Source organism: Lissotriton vulgaris, chromosome 1_1, assembly GCF_964263255.1.
Source record: "Lissotriton vulgaris chromosome 1_1, aLisVul1.2, whole genome shotgun sequence".
Classification (NCBI taxonomy): Eukaryota; Metazoa; Chordata; class Amphibia; order Caudata; family Salamandridae; genus Lissotriton; species Lissotriton vulgaris.
Window position 1 is genome coordinate 61,222,499 of NC_141685.1, and position 23,218 is coordinate 61,245,716.

Below are 23,218 nucleotides of genomic sequence, written 5' to 3' on the forward strand. Positions count from 1 at the left end.
GTTTTGGCTTGAGGTGCTTAAGGATTAAATCCTCAACGAACAGCTCCACACTGGGCCCCTGGAGGTCCTCCAGAACTCCAACCAGGCGTACGTTACTTCTTCTGGCCCTCCCTTCCTGGTCGTCCAGCCGTATCGCCATCTGACGGTGTTGATGGACCAAATCATTGACTCTCTTTTCCAGATGCTTCGTAGATGCCCGCAGGTCCGCAATGTCGGTCTCATTAGCCTTTGTCTTTTCTGACGTTTTATTGAGGTCAGTCCGGAGAAGGTTCACCTCTATGGCCATCTTGTCGATTTTAGTTTCAAGGGTGGTGCCCAGTGCCTGAATAGGAAGAGATGGCAGCCCTAAGTAAATATTACTACCTCACAACAGCGGCACGCGATAACACACTAAAGGCCGCCCTGAAACACATTTTTACTGAACCAGGGAACCCCTGGTCAACTACCATCGAAGCTGCCACGACGCAATTGAACCTGGCGATCGAGTCGTGGAACCCAGATCTTGTCAACTACACGACCATCAAACACGTGATAAAGAGGCAAGTGCGCGCATGTTCCCGGGAACTGGACTTGGAGTCCCTCAGGAAAAGAGCCTTCCATGAGTCTTTACGCTTGCCACACACCGTGCACAACACCCGAAACCACCTCACGCAGGCCGTGGGCCTCCCAGCCCTCCACAAAATTCTCGCCTACAGATTGCATCCCTTGCCGCTCAATGAAGTATATCACCCGGAAAATGCAGGCATAGGAGTTCGGTATTGTAGACTCTGCAATTACAAACGAGAGTCACTGGCCCACCTACTGTTTTGCTGCCCCGCTCTACGCGCTCCCCGCACCCTCTACCTTAGGCCCATTCTTAGGGACGCTGGGACACGCACAGCCAAGGAAGCAATTCATCACCTATATACCCTGAGCGTAGTAAAACAGATGGCCTCATTCGGAAAATTTATACATCAGACTCGGCTGGAGTTGATAGCCGCAAAGGCCATGCAGGAATAGAGACCTTGCCATAGGACCCCCGGTGGCCCTCAAAGGCATTTGACCGCGTGTGCCCGTATGAACTTTGGGAACTTCTTATAAACGCTTGTCATCAAAAATTCTGTGGTTTTTCGTCCTTATGAACTTTGGGAACTTTTTTAACAAACGCCTGCTTACAGAAATTTTGTGTTTTTTTTTTAACTTTCGTAATTTTATACCTTGGTCTTAATGTTATGGTTTTGAGTAACCACACAATAAAGATGCATTCATCATTCATTCATTCATTCATTCATTCATTCATTCATTCATTCATTCAGTGCCTGAATAGCCGTCATAATACTGGCCAGCGATGGCTCCTTTGGACTCTGCTGGCCGCTCGCCGGTACCTCGGTCCGCGGCGTACCCCTCTGTACTGTGTATTTATCGAGATTGTTCGATTGTGCGGGCGGACCCTGCTTAGGCCTCATGTTGATGCTAGCGTCGAGAAGCAGACCCCTGGCCGGGGCGGTGTTCTGTCGTCACAGTGGGTCGCCGGCACGCAATGAAATAGCTGGTAAAATGGAAGCACTCTGTGCTCGTCCCTCCAGTTTCCAGCCCCCCAACTGGGCCGATGGTCAGGAGAGGATCACCAGGGCGGATTGGATAGGTCCGTGGTATTAGGTAGCGCCTCAAAATTCAGGCAGTGTGAGGCGATCGGCGTGGACACCAGGGGCCATACTACCCAGCTATACGGCACCTCAGTGGACCACAGGCAGAGGCGGAACCACCACTGCCGCGGCAGAGGCAACACGATCGTCGGGCCGGGGCTCCGCAGGGTCCCAGTCACTCCCCGAGGCCAGCTCGCCACTTACACAGTATCTCTGGCGCCGCACCAGGCCTCCGCCACCTCCTCAGGCCCATGCGCCGCAGTCTCAGGTCCACCAACACTTCACCGGGGGCCCCTCGGCCCAAAATGTCCTGCCCTTACAGGACGCCAGGTGGAGGATGTCAGGCGCGCCCCAGTGGTTGAAGTCGGCCACTGGTAGACTGGCCGCAAGCTGGGGCCGCAGTTCCCTAAAAGCCGCCCCCTCACGTGGCAGGAGTGTCCAGCCAGGGGTCTTACCGGCTCTGGGCCGAAGGTCCGCGGCCCATGCGGCCTCCCCCCAGCGCGCTCCGTGAAGCAGAGGCTGGGCGCCCGCCGCAGGGCCAAGTTTGTCCCCACCAAGACTAGGCCTCAAGCCGGGGCCTCTCGTTACGCGGCACGCCGGCCGTGATGCAGGCACGTTCCGGGGCCTCTCCCGGCCCTCTCTGGCAGGAGCCGTATCTCGGTGCCCGCGAGACGTAGAGGAGCCGGAGGCAGACCGCTGTGCGCGGCGGGGTCAGGGGAACTTGGAGACACTGGTCATCCGCGTGAAGCAGCGGATTATGTACGGCTGGATCGAGGCTGGGGCTCGGGCCGGCGGAGCTCCGGGATCAGGCGGCCATTACAGCCGGCGCCAAGCCACGCCCAGCATCACTTTTAATCATTAAATGTGCTACCCGTTCCACAGTCAGACTGACAGGAGCTCCCAACCCACCCCTCTTGGGAAAGGAGTCCAAGTTGTAGGCATTTCTAATAAACAACTGATGAGCTGTCAGCAAATGTTCCAGTACAAATTGGGTCAATGATGAATGGCCAGAAACTTGTTAGGGAATAACCATGTAAATTGACTTGTGTAATTTACTGTACACCGGATGGTGTTGGTATTCAAACACAACGTGAAGACTCTAAATTACATTCGGCAACTCGAGAGTTAATTTGTTTCCAGGCTTTACATAAGAGTATTTAAATCCAGATTTAAATTGTACAGTAAATCAAGAGGCTTGGAATTTTACAGGAAAGAAATGTGAATTGATTGAAAGTGCAGAGCCAGCTTAAATCACGGTGAAACCGAATGCAGTGTGTCCACACACTCCTCAGTACAACCATACACGTGAAGCAAAGGAGGGCATATACCTGTCATTGATAACATTTTTAAGCAAGGCATTCTAAAAGAAGAGATATGGAGCCCATGTAACTCTACTATCACGGGAATTAAATAAACAGGTAGAAAAAGGAGGATAGTAAAGGACCTGAGAAGAATTAATACTATTGTTGTCCCATGTTGCTGTATTGTATGGTAGAACATGCAAGATCTAACGCCAATCTCCTGCTTTAAGGTGAAGAGTCAAAATTAATTATTCATTTTGTAGGTGTGTTTTATTAAATTACATTTTGTTGTGCTATGTTTTCATGAACATTCATTAGTTGTTGTCATTTTTACCTCATCATGAACCATGTCAATAATGTGTTCTCTCTGTCTAAAAACTTATAAAATGTACTGTTTTGGGATATTTGTTACAATTGTTTTATTTTACCCTTTTCCAAATTGCAGACTACATGCCACTCCTCTTACGGATTTTGTACGTAAGAACTTTTCCTTGATTTTGAACTAAGCAGATTCTATGTCAGTTTGCTATTTGATATTATAGAAAAAGGGTTTCTTATTTCTTAGCACACATTTGTTGTGGTGGTCTGTCTATTGACTTTACATCTAGAGTTATATCTGAGTCTGGCTTTTAATATAATTTAGAGGTTAACTGTATGTGATCCTTCTGCAAATATTATGATTATTTCTCTGACTAAGTAACCATTACTTTAAATCTTTAATATGACCTTACTGCTTGCTGTAACTCCAAAGCTAAATGCAAGTGCCTTTACCAAGGGAACGGTCCTTTAATGGGCAGTTTTGCCTGCTACGGCTGACTATAAGGTCATTACACTGTTTGCCCCATGAGGGCAGAATGTGTTAATTAATAAAATAAAGGTGTCCCAGAGACCGAGGGGGTCGAAACACCTCCGGTACTCCGAAACCTTTGTTTCACAGTTGTTGCTGTGAATGTGAAACTGTTAACAGCCGCATGCAGGACCACAGGGGTGAAATGTTGAACAGTCACAGCAATAGCTGTGAAAGGAGGCTGAAGTCAGCCCCTGGCTCTCCCTGGGCTCGGCTAAACTGTTTTTATCATTCAGTTGAGCCGGGGAGATGCAGGAGATGAGCAGAACCCCCCCTCTTCCTTCTTAGATACCAGTGACACTACGAGCTATGAGAGGAGGAAGGGGGGAGGCTCCTGTGTGGCCTGCTGCAGGCTCTATCTTCTGCCTTCTCCTGTCCAATCCCTATATTTCAGAGAGGCAGAGGCTGTGTATTAGGACATTGTAATGTTGAGAGCAGCGGGCCTATATCAGGTTGAATAGGCTGCTGCTGCTCCATTGTCTTCAATGGAGGTCTCAACATTTCAATGTTCCAAGTTTTGTCTCGTGAAGGATTTATTTATGCTGACCCCCCGCATCATCCCTTCAGATAAGTTATTGATAAAAAGCGCCAACACGTTGATGCTTTGTTGCTTCCATTGCTCAGCATTCAAACTCTGCATCAGCTTGAGCTTGAATTACTGTTGCCCAGAGAGCATGGTTTGTTTAAATCTAAGAGTCTGGTTCACTGATTTATGAACGGTGGGCAGAATTATGTACAAGGACATTAACATACCTTTGCAAACCAGATTGTTTTAATTTGCAAGTTTCATGGTCTGTAAATGTTAAGATGGGGGTTATGAAGACGTGGACTGGGTTGTTAGGGTTTGTTCTCTGAGGCTGTGGGTGCACTCTATATTCACAGAGACCTTTTCCAGCAAAGGATCATGGCTCTTGAACCAAAAAAAAAATGTATTCATAACCAGAGTTGTTTGACAATGGCCTCCAGAGAACAAGAGATTCTTTTGTTTTGTAAGTTCAGGACGGTTATTTGTAAAATGGGATGAAGTGTGATTGTCGTCTGATGCAAAACCATTTCTTTCCTTCCTTTCAAGGTATTCTGGGATGAGCAGGCAGTGCAGCGTGGGTGCCATCCTCGGAAGAACAAAATATAATATAACTGTCAGGTAAGGATACCTATAACTCTACATTTCCTTTTCCCCTGTTTCTTCTTTCTCTATTCCCTTTCTTGATCTCTGTTTTTTTTGTATCTTCAGCTTCCACATTTGACTCCCTCTGTTCACTATTCTTGTTGTTATCAAACTTCTGATAATCACCTGATGGATCCACATTCCTCCTGGTACATGTTGGGGGTGTAGTGCAGGTCCAGTTCATTTTAGGTCAGTTTTACCCACCAGTTCCTTAACAATTGGCACATCTGTCTCCTCTTCCAGACCACATGATACCATCCTCCCTCTGTCTGTTCTTTCTGCGTATTTTCTCTCTGGATCTGACTTCCATCTCTTGGCGTCCTCCCATCCTGCCCTTTTTTGTCCTGTCTACTACAAGCAAAAGACACAGTACATGTGGGTGGTGCGACCGGTGGAGCTGCACCTGGTACTGACCTTGGGAGCACTGTATTTAGAAGTAACTTATGGGTTCACAAGCATCTGCTGAAGAGTAGGGGTGGGAGGAATTTGAGTAGTCGCGCTACACAAAGCTTGGCGAAATGGTAAAAAATCTCTGCGAGCACGCAAAAGTTCTGCAAACACGCGGAATTGCTTGTTCCGCCCGTTTGCGTTGCTTTTTTCCTGTTCGCGAATGCTGTTTGCGTGCTCAGGGAGAAATATCTCGCAAACAAGCTTTTTGAAAGTGCGAGCAAGCAAAAAATTACTCAAAACCGTCGAATCTCAGAATTTTTGGCAATTCCGTGTTCTCCGCAGAACGCAAAATTACCCAGATTCCGCAAATTCCACAAGCGGAATTTACCACCCAGGCCTACTGCGGAGTTTCCTACGCCTGACCCCTGTGGTGAAAGTGGGAGATAGCCTTTTTCTCTTTCCTCTGTTTTGTGTTTTTTTTTTTTACTCTGTTTGGTTTCCTTTGCTGTTGTGCTATTCAATAAAATGTCCCTTCCTAGATCACTCGAAAAAGGATTAGATTAACAGTCTAGGTGGGCAGGGGAGTAAATAACATCTAGTAATTTATTAGAAGAATGACAAATATCTCACTATGTACCCAGCCGTTGCCACAGAAATTGCAATTTGATAGTGTGGCTGCTTCTGAGAATCTGTGTTTCTTTCTTAAATATTTACTTCTTTTGCTCTCACATCCTTGATTTCCAGTGATCCCAAGCTCCCGATCTACACTGTTTCACCACTATCAGAAATGCAACTCAAACTGATTTCCTATCTTGTTTTTGTTAATGCTTTCTTTGTGCAAAGTATAAAGTCACAAATATTTTTTCTTTGTGTTCATTTACAATTTTTGACTCCATTTCTACAGGTGACAGAAGCATGAACAGATAAAATAAGGTTTAAATTTAGTGAAACCTCAAGAAAAGGATTATTTCAAGGAAAGTAAAAACATTCTCGAGCTCTAGAGAAGAAACACATTCTATGTGCCAGGAATGGTGAGGATGTTGGAGCGGAAGAAACTGGTGAATGTGAAAGTTGTCAAATCCCTAAAGGAAAATGATCATAAATGTTTACTAAGTGTCAGTAACTGAGAGTAAGGAGAACATTGGCCACAACTGATACCCACACAGAGCACTTGAGAAAACTCAGTGTTGTAAATTCTGTTTCATGGTTTATGAGAAATGCATTGGAGACTTAAACCCTCCCCAACAGATTAGCATCCGTAGACGTGTTGTGATGTGACAGAACTGTCAAAAAGACTAATATCCCCGATTTACAAGTGCAAGCTTTTGACTCCGTCTCCTGTGATTCAGAGGAGATAGAATTCACCGGGGCATAACTTGGAGAAAATGAATCCATGAGAGGCCTCTTAATCAATACAAGGGGCTCTTCAGTGAAAGTTTATAAGACAAGTGAGATAGGTGCCTTTAAAGGTAGGAAAATGATCTCCAGGAAAAAACTATCATTAGTTAAATACATATGTTAAGAAGAGCATCTAAAATGTAATTTAGAAGTTAATGCTGAGTTGTAACAAACAAGTACATGATCAGAAATCAGAGTCAGTCTTAAGATGACATGTATCCAGGAACAAACCCAACTTGGAGAAACAAACTACTCGAATAAGAGCAATGACTGTGAGAATAGCTTTAGCCATCAATCCCACCTCACTAAACATGAGAAAACTAGCGCTGGACGAAAACCCTATCAGTGTCCAGAATGCCAGAAAGACTTCACTCGCAAATACAACCTTACTGTACATGTGAGAACCCACACTGGGCTCAAACCGTATCAGTGTTCTGAATCCCAAAAAAGCTTCAGTCACAAAATAACTTTCACTCACCATGAGGGAACTCACACTGGGAAAAAACCTGATTAGCTCTCTGAATGCTGAAAAAGTCGGAAATCTGGTCTCACTCAACCTGCGAGAACTTACCTGGAAAAACCTTGTCATTGTTCTGAATGCCTGGGAAGCATCTGCTGGAGATTCAATTTCATTCAACAAGAGAGAAAGCACAATGAGAAAAGAAATGACCCGTGCTCTCAATGTGACAAAAACTTCAGTTGTAAATGTAACCTTTCTACATAAGCGAGCCAATGTGGGAGAATAAAAGGTGCTCACTGTCAACCCTGAGGAGGAGCTTTCAGCATCGCAAAACCTTTACACGAAGCAGCCACAAAAACATAAATCCATTGATTGTCCAACAAACCGTCTACTGAGAAAAGCACACAGCGAGGGATGGAAATGCTTGAATTAACCTCATTCTTTTGCAACTATTTGTGGCCTCATTCCATTCAGCGTGTTTTGTTTCCTGAGTGTTTATAAGCAATGACTGACCCACAAAGTCCATTTGATACTGAACTTTGAGGCCACGCCCCCAAGGGTCAGGAATGCATGTAACCTCGAACTGTTTCCAGCCTTAATGAGCCTCACCAGGGGGCTGCAGCAGGAGTCCCTTTGTCATAGGTCTCTATGGGACCAACATCTGTTCATGTCTGCGCCACTTACGGCTGATCATTGAGAAAAACTAAAGGTGATGGAATGACTGGCAGTTGATCGAAGCACCATCCCGCCACATCATTCTCTAGTCTCTGTACCACTACAGACAAGGCCAGCCATATGTAAACCATTCTTGGCTCCACCGTAAATAGTCCTAATGACTTCGGTTCCGAGGGGACATGGCCTCGTATTACAAAGATCCACTTCAGCTGCCTCTTTCCATGTCCTTTTTGCTACAAATGGACCTGCTTCCCATCTGCTGAGGACAGTTTCACAAGCTTTACAATCTCATCAGATACACCCATTAGAGTCTCACAGATAATCAGGCCTAATCATAAACTACTATAGGACGACTAAAGCACAACAAAATGTGATTCACAAAGTTTGTGCTGTCGTTCTGCCTCTCCTATCTTTTTCTTTGTGGAGTTGCCTGCCTCGACTGCAGAGTTTCCGCACATGTTTATATACTTTTTGTAGTAAATGCGAGAGGGACAGAGTGGGAGTGGGTGTAAAATGGGAAATATTTATGAATAAAGGGGCGGGGCTAAGGGAGGAGTAAGGAGGGGTGTAGGGACAGACAAGCACTCACCCACAAAGGAGTAAACCCATTGCTATTTACAAACCACACCTCTACAGTCACAACAGCCATGATGTACCTAAAACAGTTGTAAATGTACCCGAGCTCAGAGTCCAACATCACACATGGTCATCCACTGGAACTGCAACACACTCCCATTAATAATAATGGAGGTACGGACATAAATTAAAACGTCATTAAATGAAATATTTTAAACTAATTAAAAATCTAAACAAATGTCATTCAAGGCAAAAAATATCTAAAAAGACAAAAATATTTTACAATGTTTTAATAACATTTGTTGAATTGCAACACTAATATAACATAATTTTTAGTGAAGTATAATTACATATGTTATAATTAATGCGCAAAATCAAATTTCAGGTTATTTCAGGCAATCAGGTGACACCACGTTGCAGAGATTTTCATATTTTCAATCCAAATAACAGACTAACATGTCCACCACTCAAATTAATTTCAATTTTCACTATACTAATTCACCACTAATCCTTTAATGGGTTCCTTAGTAGTGTGCTACTCTCCGAAAAAGCGCTTTGATACCTCGTGAGGGGTAATAAGCACTAGCTGGCAGATGCATCAACGTAGCCTTTTGCTATTCCTAAATAGCGATTTTTAAGGAATCGCTATTTAGGAATAGCAAAAGCCTATGCATGTAGGAAGCGCTATTAAAATAGCGATTCCTAAACATTCCTTAATTGCTACTCACAAATTGCTAGTCGTAATTAAGGAATGCGGTCCCATTCATTCCTATGGGCCTCCGGGCCCATAGGAATGAATGGGAGATTGCGAGTCGCAATTAAGGAATGCGGTCCCATTCATTCCTATGGGCCTCCAGGCCCATAGGAATTAATGGGAGATTGCGAGTCGCAATTAAGGAATGCGGTCCCATTTATTCCTATGGGGCCTCCAGGCCTCCAGGCCCATAGGAATGAATGGGAGATTGCGAGTCGCAATTAAGGAATGCGGTCCCATTCATTCCTATGGGCCTCCAGGCCCATAGGAATTAATGGGAGATTGCGAATCGCAATTAAGGAATGCGGTCCCATTTATTCCTATGGGGCCTCCAGGCCTCCAGGCCCATAGGAATGAATGGGAGATTGTGAGTCGCAATTAAGGAATGCGGTCCCATTCATTCCTATTGGGCCTCCAGGCCCATAGGAATGAATGGGAGATTGCGAGTCCCAATTAAGGAATGCGGTCCCATTCATTCCTATGGGCCTCCAGGCCCATAGGAATGAAGGGGAGATCGCATGAGCGATTTGCGAGTACCAGTAGGTACAAGGGTGTCAAAATGACACCCTGTTGCACCCATGAAATTGATCTCTGCACATATGTTGCACACACACAGGCATGTGTGTGCGCAACATGAAACTTTGAAAAATGCACAAAAGTGCTTTTTTCAAAGTTTTAGCAAATTACCATGAAGTCCAACTTCATGGTAATTTGCTACTCCTATTAGCGAATTCGCTATTTTTTTTACTTTCATGCATTGCATTTAAGGAGTCTCAATTTAGGATTCCTTAAATGCAATCGAAATTTAAGGAATCTCAATTTAGAGATTCCTTAAATTGCTATTTTTGCATTTGGGTTGATGCATCCCAAATGCAAAAATACTGGTCGCAAAGGGGCACATTCTGAGAATCTGCCCATTTGCGACCGGTATTTACTTTGATGCAAATGCCTGTAGATACATGCAGTTACAATACAATACATTTAAAAATTATTAATACATATTATAAATGTTAATTCGGTGGGACACCTTTAATTAAACCTTAATACAAATATATCTTCTATATATTCAACTTGGGTGGAATTTTCCCTGTGTAAAAAATATAAAGAATATTTAAATTGTTTATTACACTTGGAAAAAATATTTTTATGTTAAATACAAATGTAAATGTTATAAACTTTAAATATTGAACAAATTAAAAACTCACAGTTTACTTAGAGATCTAATTGATTTTAAATGTAAAAAAAAGGTTTTCTCACAGATCTGTTTCAAAAATTCCAACTAGCTAAAATCATCTGATTTTCTTACTATGTACTCCGAATTACTGATTTGCCTTATTCACCTCTATTCGGAGGGGTACATCCTTAAAAAATCATGTATAGAATAATTTGAAAGTATTTTTTAATAGTTGTAATATTTTTAAAATTAAAAGCATAACATATTATCATGAACACATTAATTTTAAATATATGACATTTTATAACATTCTTTTGAAGGTGTGTGTATTTTTAAAAGGCAAAATACAAAATTTTACTTTATCTTTATTTTCAATGGGTTTGATTTTCAAGTCTCTCTCTCCATTATTTCCTATGGGAGGGCTTTGCGTTACCAGTGGTTGGCTATGTATGGTGCTGCACTCTCTATTGCTCCACTTTTGCCGAAGTAAGTTACATTTGTAAATTTTACTCCACCTCTGTTTAAGCGTGTGCAGATGTGCAAGTCCACACTTTTGAGTAACTTTATCGTAATGGTGAATAGCTAAAACTAGCAAAGTTACTCTACGAACATCCTTGTATGTATAGATTACTCACAGATGTAAGGTACTTTTGATGTATAAGCTCAAGGTGTCCAACTCAACCTGAGTGTTTCCTTTTTGTGGTAACGCTAAAGTGGACGCGGGCACTTGGGCTGTTAATAGAGCAAATGGGATGGTCCTGCGCGAATACCAGAGCAGTCGTCCGGTGTGTTTGTTTGGCTGGGGAGCGGCAATGAATACCTTCAAGTCATTTTCCTGGATTTGCTACTTCACTCGCCTCCTGAGGGACTCTTGTAGCAGCGATTTATCATTACCGTAGTAGGATCAGGTAATTTCTCCTTGTTCTTAACCTATAGCAGTTGGGTGCTATTAATCACGAAACATACGGGCCCGAGTTAGATCCATGGACAGATGGTTACTTCCTGGTGGCAATTATAACAGAGCACTGTACACTAAGTCTGTGGAGAAGAGTTTGACGGGGCCGACTAGAGTGGCCGTGCGGATCTGGCATGATGCCACTTGCTTGCTAGGATGGAAAGACCGTTTGACCCTAGCTACCCCGCTTTTCAGCTCTGAAAAGTTTGGTAGACTGTGGAATACTAAGGGTTTCGACAAATAGTATCTTATTGGCATTTCCACAGTGGGTGACCTCTGGGTGAAGGGACAGGTTAAGCCGTTTGCGGCCTTACAAGTTTAGTACGAATTGGGAGGGACGGAGTACTTCCGTTATGCGCAGGTTTGTCATGCATTGACATCGGTTTTCCCGGAAGGGGGGGAGATACCAGAGGCTATCCCATTGGAGGACCGTGTATTGGACGGTCATCTGCCTGACAGTACCATTTCCCTTGTCTATAAGAAACTGATAGATAAACCATAGAACTGACCTCTGATACAGCTATGGGATAAGTGGACAGGTGACGGCCTTGAGCTTGATGATGAGGACTGGCAATCGGCGATCTCCTCACCAAAGGAGGTCGCAATTCCGGCGCGACTAAGATTGGTTCAGCTCAAAATACTGCACAGGGTCTATGTCACGGGTCCCCGTCTGATCCGGATGGGGCTTTTCGACGGCGGGACTGTGTCAACTGGGAATGTCGATATGTGGTTGAATATTGGGGCAGGGTCCACGAAGTGATGCAGGAGATTACGGGGGTGGCTCTCTTACCAGAAGCTAGGCGATGCTTGTTGAATGTCTGGGAGCCCACTGATCTCAATACGGCACACACCCAATGGGTGACTCTGGGGGCCATAATTGCCAAACGGAACATTGCACAGCAGTGGGGGTCCCAGATGCCGCCTGCTCTTGAGGTGTGGATAGAAAACATGGATTGGTGCATGTTCCGGGAAAAAACTGTGTATTTGGCTCAGGGTCGCCCTCAGAAACGGAGTAAGGTTTGGGGCCCTTGGAACCGATATAGAGGAGACATATGTGTACCACCTGTGACTGCGATCTTTGATGTCCCACTTTCCCCCTGACCCCTTTTTGTTACTGTTGACATTGTATTACTGCTGTACCCTCTCCTCCTCCCCCTTCCCCCGTCCCCCATCATTTTATCATTTATTTTATTATATGTTAATATGATGCACGACCCTCGTATATTCTATGCACTCATGTATTCTGTGGTTGCCTTGTTTTAATAAAAAGAAATATTTAAAAAAAATATTGGAATAGCCATATAAATAAGTCACACAAGTAAGAAGCCCTAGTGGTGAAACTAACTTATAAACCGGGACTCTGGCTTCCCTCAAAGGATAGAGCATCAGCACTTTTCTTGAACAACAATTTTGGAGCAAGAACTAACAACAAGAAAAATACATTCTATAGGGCACTTAACCCGCCTACACACAGTACCAGCTAGGAACAGCAAATGCACTGCACTTTATCTTGCGAATTGATGAACCTTGCCATCGCCTGCATAGCCAACGTTTTCTGTATAGTAATTTTGGTGCCCGTTTTATGGTTTTTATCATTGTACAACAATAATTTTAATATTTGTTTAAGCAAATGTTGCAATGGTTTTCAATAACTATGCAAAATAAAATAAACTTGAAACTATTTTCAAAAGGCACAAACCAGAGCCTGTAACTTGTCAATTACCTGAGGTGGCAGCTGCGACTGAGGATTCTACAGACCGTCAACTGTTTAATGCAGCACTGAGACTCCAAAGTCAAGAGAGGCCCAGCACCAGCTGCTACCAGCGGAACGCCAGCACCAGTTTAAGCGATTGGCAATCGAGCAGAACCTTGTAGACCCAAGAGTTGGTAGGTGGCTTGTCCAGAAGAGGCGAGCAATCAGAGCTGATAGAGTGATGTATGCGGTTAGAGGGGTGACGTATACCTATGAAATGTTATAGGCAGTATTTTAAATGGAAACATAGTAAAAGTGCTGCTACTTATTATCTATAGGACCTATTCGCTCCTCCTAAGTGCTGCATCTTCCATTAAATGTATTACAGCAGTGCGGAGAAGTGCAGATGCTCTTTCTTTTAAATTAAAGTAGTGCAGGTACTCAGTACCAGACACCTGTCGCCATCTGCTCAGTTAAAGCAATAGTTTACATGAAGAATGATCACTCTGGTAAAGTTTTGTATCATGGAATGGCAATTTTACACAGGAGAGAACAGTGTCAATTATCTGCGGTGCAAGCAGGTATAAAGCCAATCAGATGGCAGAATTCCCAAATTTCGATATCTGTAAATTTTGATATTCCTCCAAAACTATTAAACAGATTTACACCAAATAAACAAAAGCATGCTTTCTAGACCAAGACCCTTCTCCCTGCCAAACCTCGGGTAATTCCGTTCACCCGTTCGACCTGTAGCCTTGTCTAAAGTTTCCTATGGAAATTGCATGGAGAAAACACATTTTAGACCCCCTTTTTTCTTGGCTTCCCCTTGAAGAATCACCCCCACACTTTCAACATAGGAGCTGATATGAACAAAGAATTATTTTGGAAAATGTCATGAAGATTCATCAAACGACACCAAAGTTATACGCAAGAAACAAAAAATGCTCTTCCTATGGAAACTTGGTCCTAACTATAACTACCTACTAAAGGCCACCAGTAGGTACAAAATATATATACATATATATGCTACTTGAACTGTATTGTATGTAATGTTTTGAATGTAATGAATTTTGTGGGGCTACATTAACCTCCAGGTGTTAAAAAAATCTCTGGTTGAATAAAGAAAAATAATTGAATAAAAAAATAAAAATGAGTGGCATTTGTGTCCCTTCCGCTTCTCATGTAAGAGGCCCCAATATCGGAAGGTGTCAACCTTATCGAGGCACACCCCTCCATGCACCATTGTTTTTTGGCAATATGTTTCCCGCCAAATACACCCCCACTTTAGCCTTGAACCGGAAAGTGTCATGTGAGGTAGGGAACCTGTTCCAGTCTAATTTAGACCACGCCCAGATATCACTCCATAGACTCTGCAGAGTTTCCGTCAAGGTTCTTGAAGTCCCCCGTCTAGTGCCCCCTATTAATGGCACTGGACACTGCCCTCTCTAACAGCAAGCAGACAGATCACTTTAAGACAGTTCAGCGAGCATCGTCAGGGCGAGGTTGTGACTAGATGTATCTCTGTTTGGTCTGGAGCTGGTGTCTATGGAGGTGACCAGCTGTCTTTCATTCTCCTCACTCCTGCTTCTTTTATCAGAACCTTTGCAAAGTTCTAGCCTTTGCATCTAGCAATGTGATAAGTTGATTGTTCGCGGTAGGGGCCAGATTACGATTTTTCAGTATAAGGTGGGGGGGGGGGGAATCAACCCCTTTCCAAAACTCAGGAAGAATATTTGTCTCTTAAGAGGCCACAATCTGTCCGCCCAAAAAACAGGGCCTGCATCATAAACAGGGGGTCCCGCTGCTCCTAGCACCATCAGCCGCCACTAAACAATACTTCCTTTTCCATTTGAGCTGTAGAAAGTTTCACATCATGTCATGTTATTGTTTAGGAATAAACTCCTCCTTTGAATTGCCTATGGAAAGAGCGGAGATACGTCGAAGGCACCCCTTAATTGTAAACTTATGTCCATAGGGTTCCCTCGGTCAGCATCAAAGTCATTTTCAAACATCTACAACTGTTTACAGTCTGTCTTTGCACAAATGTCATGAGATTGGACCCACTGCCCCTCCTGTGCTCTCACACTGACCTCTTAATATGATGTAAGAGGGACACTGTCTCAACTTGCCTCCGACACAGGGTTCTTCTTTGCAGTTATATGAAGCCTTGACTTTAATCCCCACTTTTCCAGCTCAAGGTCCCTTCTGTGCCACAATTGTCCTCAGATGACTCTTGGCTTCATCTGCAGCATTTAATCAGTACTTAAGATGCACTACTTTACCTTAGAGCTACAAATCAGACTAGCCTCAAGAGCCCTTTGTAGGCAGTGTGAACTATATTCATGATTCATTCTTTTGTTCTAATGCAGAATATAAGGAATAACTTGCTTTTCCCATACGTTGCCACCGAGAGCAGAAGTCCAGTCGAGCTGTTCTTTCACAGATCCATCTCTTTCCATCTCTTAAACTGTGATATAAAATCGAGGTCAGATTTTATATTTTTTAACAACTTAACCCCAATGAAGAATTCTCGTTCCTAGAGAGTGGGTGCTTTAGATATTACATTTCTGTCTAAATATTGGTGCAGTGGGATCAAGGTTTCCTGTACAGCAGGGGTGGGGAGTGGGCGATACATGGCATATTAAACTTTGTAGGTTTCTGAATACCCACAAACTTGTACGTTTGTGAGCATTTATCAATCTAGAGCTGTCCCACCCTACAACAGATCCCCCAGATTCGATGAGCATAGGGAAGGGCTTTCTCCATGGGGAAAATGGAAAATAAGCATTAGAAATAACTCATGCAGCGCAGCACAGAGGAGCAGGAATGTGCGTATTTGCCACTATGCAGCAAATCCCTGTCTTTTCACTTTGCGGGTGCACAATGTGCTGCCTAGCGCCAATGCGAGCACCCCTGCACCATGCGTTGTAAGCACTTTCCTGCACAAAAACAATCCTCTGAGACATTTTCCTTTCTGTGTGTGCAGCACCGGCAGGAAGGGAGTAACGAGGAGAAACGAAGCTTTGTTCCCCATCTCACCTCACCCGGGAGGTGTAGGCTTCTGACGCATTCCCAGGTTTACCAGCAATGCACCCCTGCTCCACCCATGGAACGCCTCTCTGGGGTAGAGCAATGCACCAAACGCCAAGGGTGGATGCGTGGAGCCACCCCCGCTCCACCCATGGAACGCCTCTCTGGGGTAGAGCAATGCACCAAACGCCAAGGGTGGATGCGTGGAGCCACCCCGCTCCACCCATGGAACGCCTCTCTGGGGCAGAGCAATGTACCAAACTCCAAGGGTGGATGAGTGGAGACACCCCCGCTCCACCCATGGAACGCCTCTCTGGGGTAGAGCAATGCACCAAACGCCAAGGGTGGATGCGTGGAGCCACCCCCGCTCCACCCATGGAACGCCTCTCTGGGGTAGAGCAATGCACCAAACGCCAAGGGTGGATGCGTGGAGCCACCCCGCTCCACCCATGAAACCCATCTCTGGGGCAGAGCAATGCACCAAACTCCAAGGGTGGATGCGTGGAGCCACCCCCTCTCCACCCATGGAACCCCTCTCTGGGGCAGAGCAATGCACCAAACTCCAAGGGTGGATGCGTGGAAGCACCCCCGCTCCACCCATGGAAAGCCTCTTTGGGGCAGAGCAATGCACCAAACGCCAAGGGTGGATGCGTGGAAACACCCCCTCTCCACCCATGGAACGCCTCTCTGGGGCAGAGCAATGCACCAAACGCCAAGGGTGGATGCGTGGAAACACCCCCTCTCCACCCATGGAACCCCTCTCTGGGGCAGAGCAATGCACCAAACTCCAAGGGTGGATGCGTGGAAACACCCCCTTTCCACCCATGGAAAGCCTCTTTGGGGCAGAGCAATGCACCAAACGCCAAGGGTGGATGCGTGGAAACACCCCCTCTCCACCCATGGAACGCCTCTCTGGGGCAGAGCAATGCACCAAACTCCAAGGCTGGATGAGTGGAGACACCCCCGCTCCACCCATGGAACGCCTCTCTGGGGCAGAGCAATGCACCAAACTCCTAGGGTGGATGCGTGGAAGCACCCCCGCTCCACCCATGGAACGCCTCTCTGGGGAAGAGCAATGCACCAAACTCCAAGGGTGGATGCGTGGAGCCACCCCCGCTCCACCCATGGAACCCCTCTCTGGGGCAGAGTAATGCACCAAACTCCAAGGGTGGATGCGTGGAAGCACCCCCGCTCCACCCATGGAACGCCTCTCTGGGGCAGAGCAATGCACCAAACGCCAATGGTGGATGCGTGGAAACACCCCCTCTCCACCCATGGAATGCCTCTCTGGGGCAGGGCAATGCATCAAACGCCAAGGGTGGATGCGTGGAAACACCCTCTCTCCACCCATGGAACGCCTCTCTGGGGCAGAGCAATGCACCAAACTCCAAGGGTGGATGCGTGGAAGCACCCCCTCTCCACCCATGGAACCCCTCTCTGGGGCAGAGCAATGCACCAAACTCCAAGGGTGGATGCGTGGAAACACCCCCTCTCCACCCATGGAACGCTTCTCTGGGGCAGAGCAACGCACCAAACTCCAAGGGTGGATGCGTGGAAGCACCCCCTCTCCACCCATGGAACGCCTCTCTGGGGCAGAGCAATGCACCAAACTCCAAGGGTGGATGCGTGGAGCCACCCCCGCTCCACCCAAGGAACCCCTCTGGGGCAGAGCAATGCACCAAACGCCAAAGGTGGATGCGTGGAAGCACCCCCGCTTCACCCATGGAATGCCTCTCTGGGGCAGAGCAATGCACCAAACTCCAAGGGTGGATACGTGGAAGCACCCCCGCTCCACCCATGGAACCCCTCTCTGGGGCAGAGCAATGCACCAAACTCCAAGGGTGGATGCGTGGAGCCACCCCCGTGAGGAAATAGAAATTTTATGTGGCCAGTGTGTTCCCTACATGTACCCTATGTATGTACATATACCCCATGTATGTCCACGTCACCATGCAATTCCCTTCTCATGCCTGTAATAATAATGCCTCTGCATTTCCGTCCAATGTTAGCATGTCAGTTACCAGGCCCTCCATGAAAGAAACGTTAATTCCGTACTGAGGCCTATGTTGCCAATGCATTTACATGGTGCACGTTTAAAAGTCGAGATGAACTCGTTTTTGTGGCTCAGCTGAGCCAGGACCCGAATTCAGGCTCCATGCCTCCTGACACTCTGAAAGCTGCAGTTTAGCTATGTATCCCTGACCTCTCACATACTTCCTGCTCAGCCGAGAGGTGCCCAGCCTGGCCTGCCAAGACAGTATTTTGCCTACAGTTATCTGCTCTGCTTCACAGAAACACATTCCTGCTTAATGAAAAGGGTAAACATATTCCGCCTGCAGAAGATAGGGCCTAGCCTTTCTGTCTCCATTCAAGTGATTTACAGAACCCGCATCCATAGAAGGCCCATGGCCCCAGCAATGCACAAAGAAATATATGCATTCACTAGCATTTAGTGATGAGCAGCCTTTGCTCGAGCGACCTTTAAGTCAGATAATACATCCTCCAAACTCAAGATATCAGATAATACCAGTGCAGGTCGTCCTGACATCCAAGACTCCTCTACTAGCACAAAGGTTAGCTCCCCCGAGCTTCCCCCAGTTACACGTCAATTCCACGTCATGACCAAGTTTGCGCACACAAGTAGGGTAAAGGTTCCTGCTGACCATGCAGACCCCCTCCATGTATCCACCCACCTATGACACATCTATGACTCATCAAGTGAACACCCACGTGTACACCTTTTTTCACGCCCATGTGCTCTTATCTCTCTCCTTCACTTGCTCCGCCTGGAGCGCTCCGCCTTCTCTATGCAAGTTAATGTATGTTTTAACTATAAATAATGCACTTTGTGAATAAAGATCAGATGACGATCCTTCCTGATCCCTAGTGGTGATGGAACCCGATTCTCCCTTAACTCGAGTTACTGAATTAAAGCCCTTCTGAATCGGACACCACGGACTCTGCCTCTCATTATATGCATGATCCTTGTTAATGTATAGAAATTCTGACAGGGTAATTAATTTATTTACCACATAATCTGGCGCCCGAACAGGGACGAGTCCCCTTCCCCACGCGCCGGAGATGTAGGTCCAGCCCCCTGCCCCCTTCTACAGCCGTGACGGACTTCAAGTGTACACGACAGCGGGACTTCCTGCCTACTCCCTCAGGCCTACGGAGGAGACGGAGACTGCGACCAGGCATCCACACGAGGCGGTGAGGATTGCGGACCATCCCAACCAGAGCCCAAGCCGAGAGAGCAAGGTCCGAGGTATCCTGAGGCCCACCTGTTCCGAGGCGCATGCGCAGCAGCAGCAGTAGCAGCAGCAGTATCGAGTTTCTGAGGCCTTCAAGTTCTGCTTCCCGGTGAGTACCGTTATTGGGAACGCATAGAGACGGGTTCATTTATTTGAGCCCGGTAAAGACGTGTCTGGGTACACAGATACGGTAGAGACGTGTCCATTTCGGTGGACGCGGTAAAGACGTGTCTCTTCACGAGACCGGTATGGTTGTACTGTTTTGCAGTACATAAAGTAAACAGTTTTACACTTTGTGTTGTATCAATGCACTAGTTAGGATGTATCTGTTTTTAATGTTTTAATGTCGTAGTGTGAATGGTTGTTTTTCAGTCTATTCTTGTGTATATTGTGTTTTCATTAAAGTTAGTTCCAACATGCCACTGTTTTCGAAAATACGTCAGATAGTGACCAGGAAAGGGATACTCGAAGAGTCAGTTCCTGTACCGCCTAGAGACACACCTGGTCATTTTATGTACCAGAAACATGGGCTAGATGCCATACTGTTTTTAGACTTATGGGTAGATTACACGAAGGATCTAGAAGAGAAGTATAGATGGCCTGCCTCAGGAACATGGGATGCTGAATGCATCATGAAAGTAGAGGAAGCGCTATGGAAAAAGAAAGCTAGACAGTCCCAGAAAGATGCCATTGAGTTATGGCGTAAAGAAGCGCATAGGAGAACAGAGAAAGAATTCCACAAAGCAGAGAGAAATAAAGAGGCAGCAGAAAGAGCCAGAGAAAAAGAACTAAAGGAAGAGGGGGAACGGGTCAAGGCAGAACAAGCAGATCGTGAAAGAAATGCCCTTATCAAAGGCATGTATCCCGTCCTCGCTGAAGGACTAGCTAAAGTGACCCCCTCAGAAGTACCTAGTAATTTGCCGCCTCCACTAATACCGACTAAAGTACGTAGGCATAAACAGACAGAAGCTGAGGTTTTCATTTCCTCCTACTTAGAGGAGCCCGCTCCGGATTATGTAAACGCAGTATTCCCTCCTCCTGTCCCTTCCGTCAACAATCCCTTTTTTCCTCCGCCCCCAACACAGGATCAGCTTACACAACTGCAGTCTTCAGTGACCGTGAAAGACGACTTAGGCCAAGGGGCAGTGGGAGGGGGGCCCACAAACACGCCACAAACACCGCCATCAACGCGAGCACTGCAAGAGTTAGGACTACAACGAACGCCACAAATGACATCAACGCCCTATAAGCATAATGTAACCATTTCACATTGTATATACGATCCAGTACCAGGTATGGGTGCAATGCTCGTGTACTCACTACGACTAAGACGCGCTGCAGAGTATCTGATTACATTACCAGGCATGAAGGAAAAATTAGACAAAATATACGATTTCGTTAGAACGGGGGAGGGACCCGAGAGTATACAAGAGGCCATGGAACAAAGAAAGGTAGAGGTACAACGCGCAATTTTACGTTTTTTGATTAACTGTCTGATCAGGGAACAAGACCAGCCAGACAAAGGAGTAACTAGAGGTATGACCGATTGGAGTGACAACATAGCTGCCGGTAAACATGATACAGTGGGAAAGACAGAATGCATGTACAAGAAAATACGAAAAGAGATTCTAAACTTACACAAGAAAGAGTCTGACGCGAAAGAGGATTCAGCATCAGATGATGCTGAGCACGAAACAGAGGAAGTGGGTAAAATAAATTACGTAGGCAAAGCACGGCAGTTTGACAGGCCCAAGTGCCTTGATTACCGCAAAAAGGGACCTCCTATAAAAGAAAGGTACTCTCTCGAGCATCTATTCCAAGCTACTGAGAACGCACTGAAAAGACGAGTAGAGTGCGATAGACCCCACACCGTACATGAACAAGAATTAGCACGATCAGCCGTTCAATGGGTGTCTAATTCTAATATATATAATGGTGACGTATTGGCTCAGACCTTTTTGAGCCTTCCACAGAACGAACAGCACTTGGCTGGTATTTACATGGTTCAACATCTGATCACGTTGTACGAGAGTCAATGTGCTGATCCCGGTCCCTTGTATAAATTACTGGATGATATACTTCCAGAAAGATGGATAGGCCTAGGCACCGAATTAATTAATGTCATTCTAGACCAACGACATAAGTACTTGACTTTTCTGACCACGTGCATGATTCCTGCCCCACACCACGACAGAAAGGGCTTCCATATAGACAGACAGAACCCCCTACGGGAGGTTCATCCCGTTAAAAATGCAGCGGGTGAGCTTCAACGAGTATACGTTTACACACCCTTGACGAAAATAGAAATACTGGAAATGAAAAAGATGCTGCCCTACCATGATAAAGACCCGGGGGGGTTCCACCGTGAATTAAAAGACATTCTCCGCATAGGGGATTACACATACGCTGACATTATTAAATTATTGAAAGTACTGTTACCAGCCGGCATTTACGAAAAGCTTAAAGAAAAAGACTGGGAGGTGGGAGAGAAAAAGATAAATTGGACAGAATTGGAAGCAGAGGATAAAGGACGACACCCTGGTGTTGGTCTTGGGGAAAAAGCTAAAGCACTACCTGAACTCTTGATACAGGTCCTGCCAAGATTATTAGTTACTAAAAAGGAAGATTGGGATGCTATTTCAGCCTGTAAACAGAAACAAGACGAAGACACCAGTGATTTTTATTCTAGATTCGAGAAATGTTTTACTATTAATAGTGGCCTTAAGCCAAGCAGTGAATCGTATCCACATCTTTTTGTGAGCAAACTAGTAGAAAATTCCTTACCCCCGATCAAAAATAGAGTACTGAAGGTTGAGAGTACCTGGCAAGCAAATAGCCCTTCCCAAATGTTGCAAATGTTACAATACCACCAGAACAGAATCAGAGAGGAACAGGAACATGAAAAGAGACGCATGAAAGATACGAAAATGAAAGTACTAGTTGCGCAATCGGTACCAGCTAACGGGAATAAAAAGAGCACGGTACCTGTTAAAGGGAACTGTAATTATTGCAAGCAACCAGGTCACTATGTAAACGAATGTGCTGTCCTGAAACACAATATAGCTACAGGCAAGACAAAAGAAAGGCCGCATCCTCCGAGACAGAATAGCACCCCACAAAACACGCAACCCCCACAGAACACGCAACAGACAGTAGCTCTACCCCAACCAGTAGCTGCCACACAACATGTCACGCAACAAATGTACCAGTACACACAGTCAGACTATCCAGAATATCAACAGTACTCATGAAAAAGCATAGAGAGGGAGGTTGGCTTGCCCCTTATTGAGGTTCCTGTAGATCAAGAAGGTCCCTATGTACATAGTCGTGTAATGGGAAAAGACAGAAAATTTCTGATTGACACAGGGGCGAGCAGAACTACCATCAGTCATGACAAGGTACCAGGGGCACCCCTCTCAGGCTCACAGAATATTTCCCGGATTTTCAGGAAAGCCTATTGTTAACGAAGTGTCAAAGCCAGTTTCCCTAGGAGTCGGTCCATTGTCCCGTACTACAGACTTGTTACTTACTAAGTCATGTCCAGAAAAATTGCTTGGTATAAAGACATTGAAAGAACTAGGAGCAGTTATTTGTTGTTCTCCGGAAGGAGTGCGATTGTTTTTACGTGATTTTAAAGGACATTATGTTTTGAAAGATTTTGATCCCAGACTCCAGAATGTACCACAGCATTTATGGGCACAAGGTCCAACTGACGTAGGTTACATGCACATTACGCCACACCGTGTCACTCTCAAACCGGGAGTAGTACTGCCATGAATCCGACCGGGAGACCAGACGACCGCACACGCACGCGACGACGAAGACGACGACGACGCCGAACATATGGCATATACTTTATTCTTTTCTTACTCTACTGGATCCTAAACGAATGGATGATTATTAGATCTGCCAACTATA

General features: G+C 45.6%; 1 long non-coding RNA gene across 1 annotated transcript in view; it reads left to right on the forward strand.

The window, feature by feature from the left end:
- Positions 1–7,061, forward strand: part of LOC147737269 (uncharacterized) — a 32,718-nt gene extending 25,657 nt beyond the window's left edge. Inside the window, exons 2-3 of the long non-coding RNA XR_015299312.1 lie at positions 4,846–4,917; positions 6,236–7,061. This is a non-coding gene — a long non-coding RNA (uncharacterized LOC147737269). The remainder of the gene's footprint in view (positions 1–4,845; positions 4,918–6,235) is intronic.
- The last annotated feature ends 16,157 nt before the right edge of the window (positions 7,062–23,218 follow it).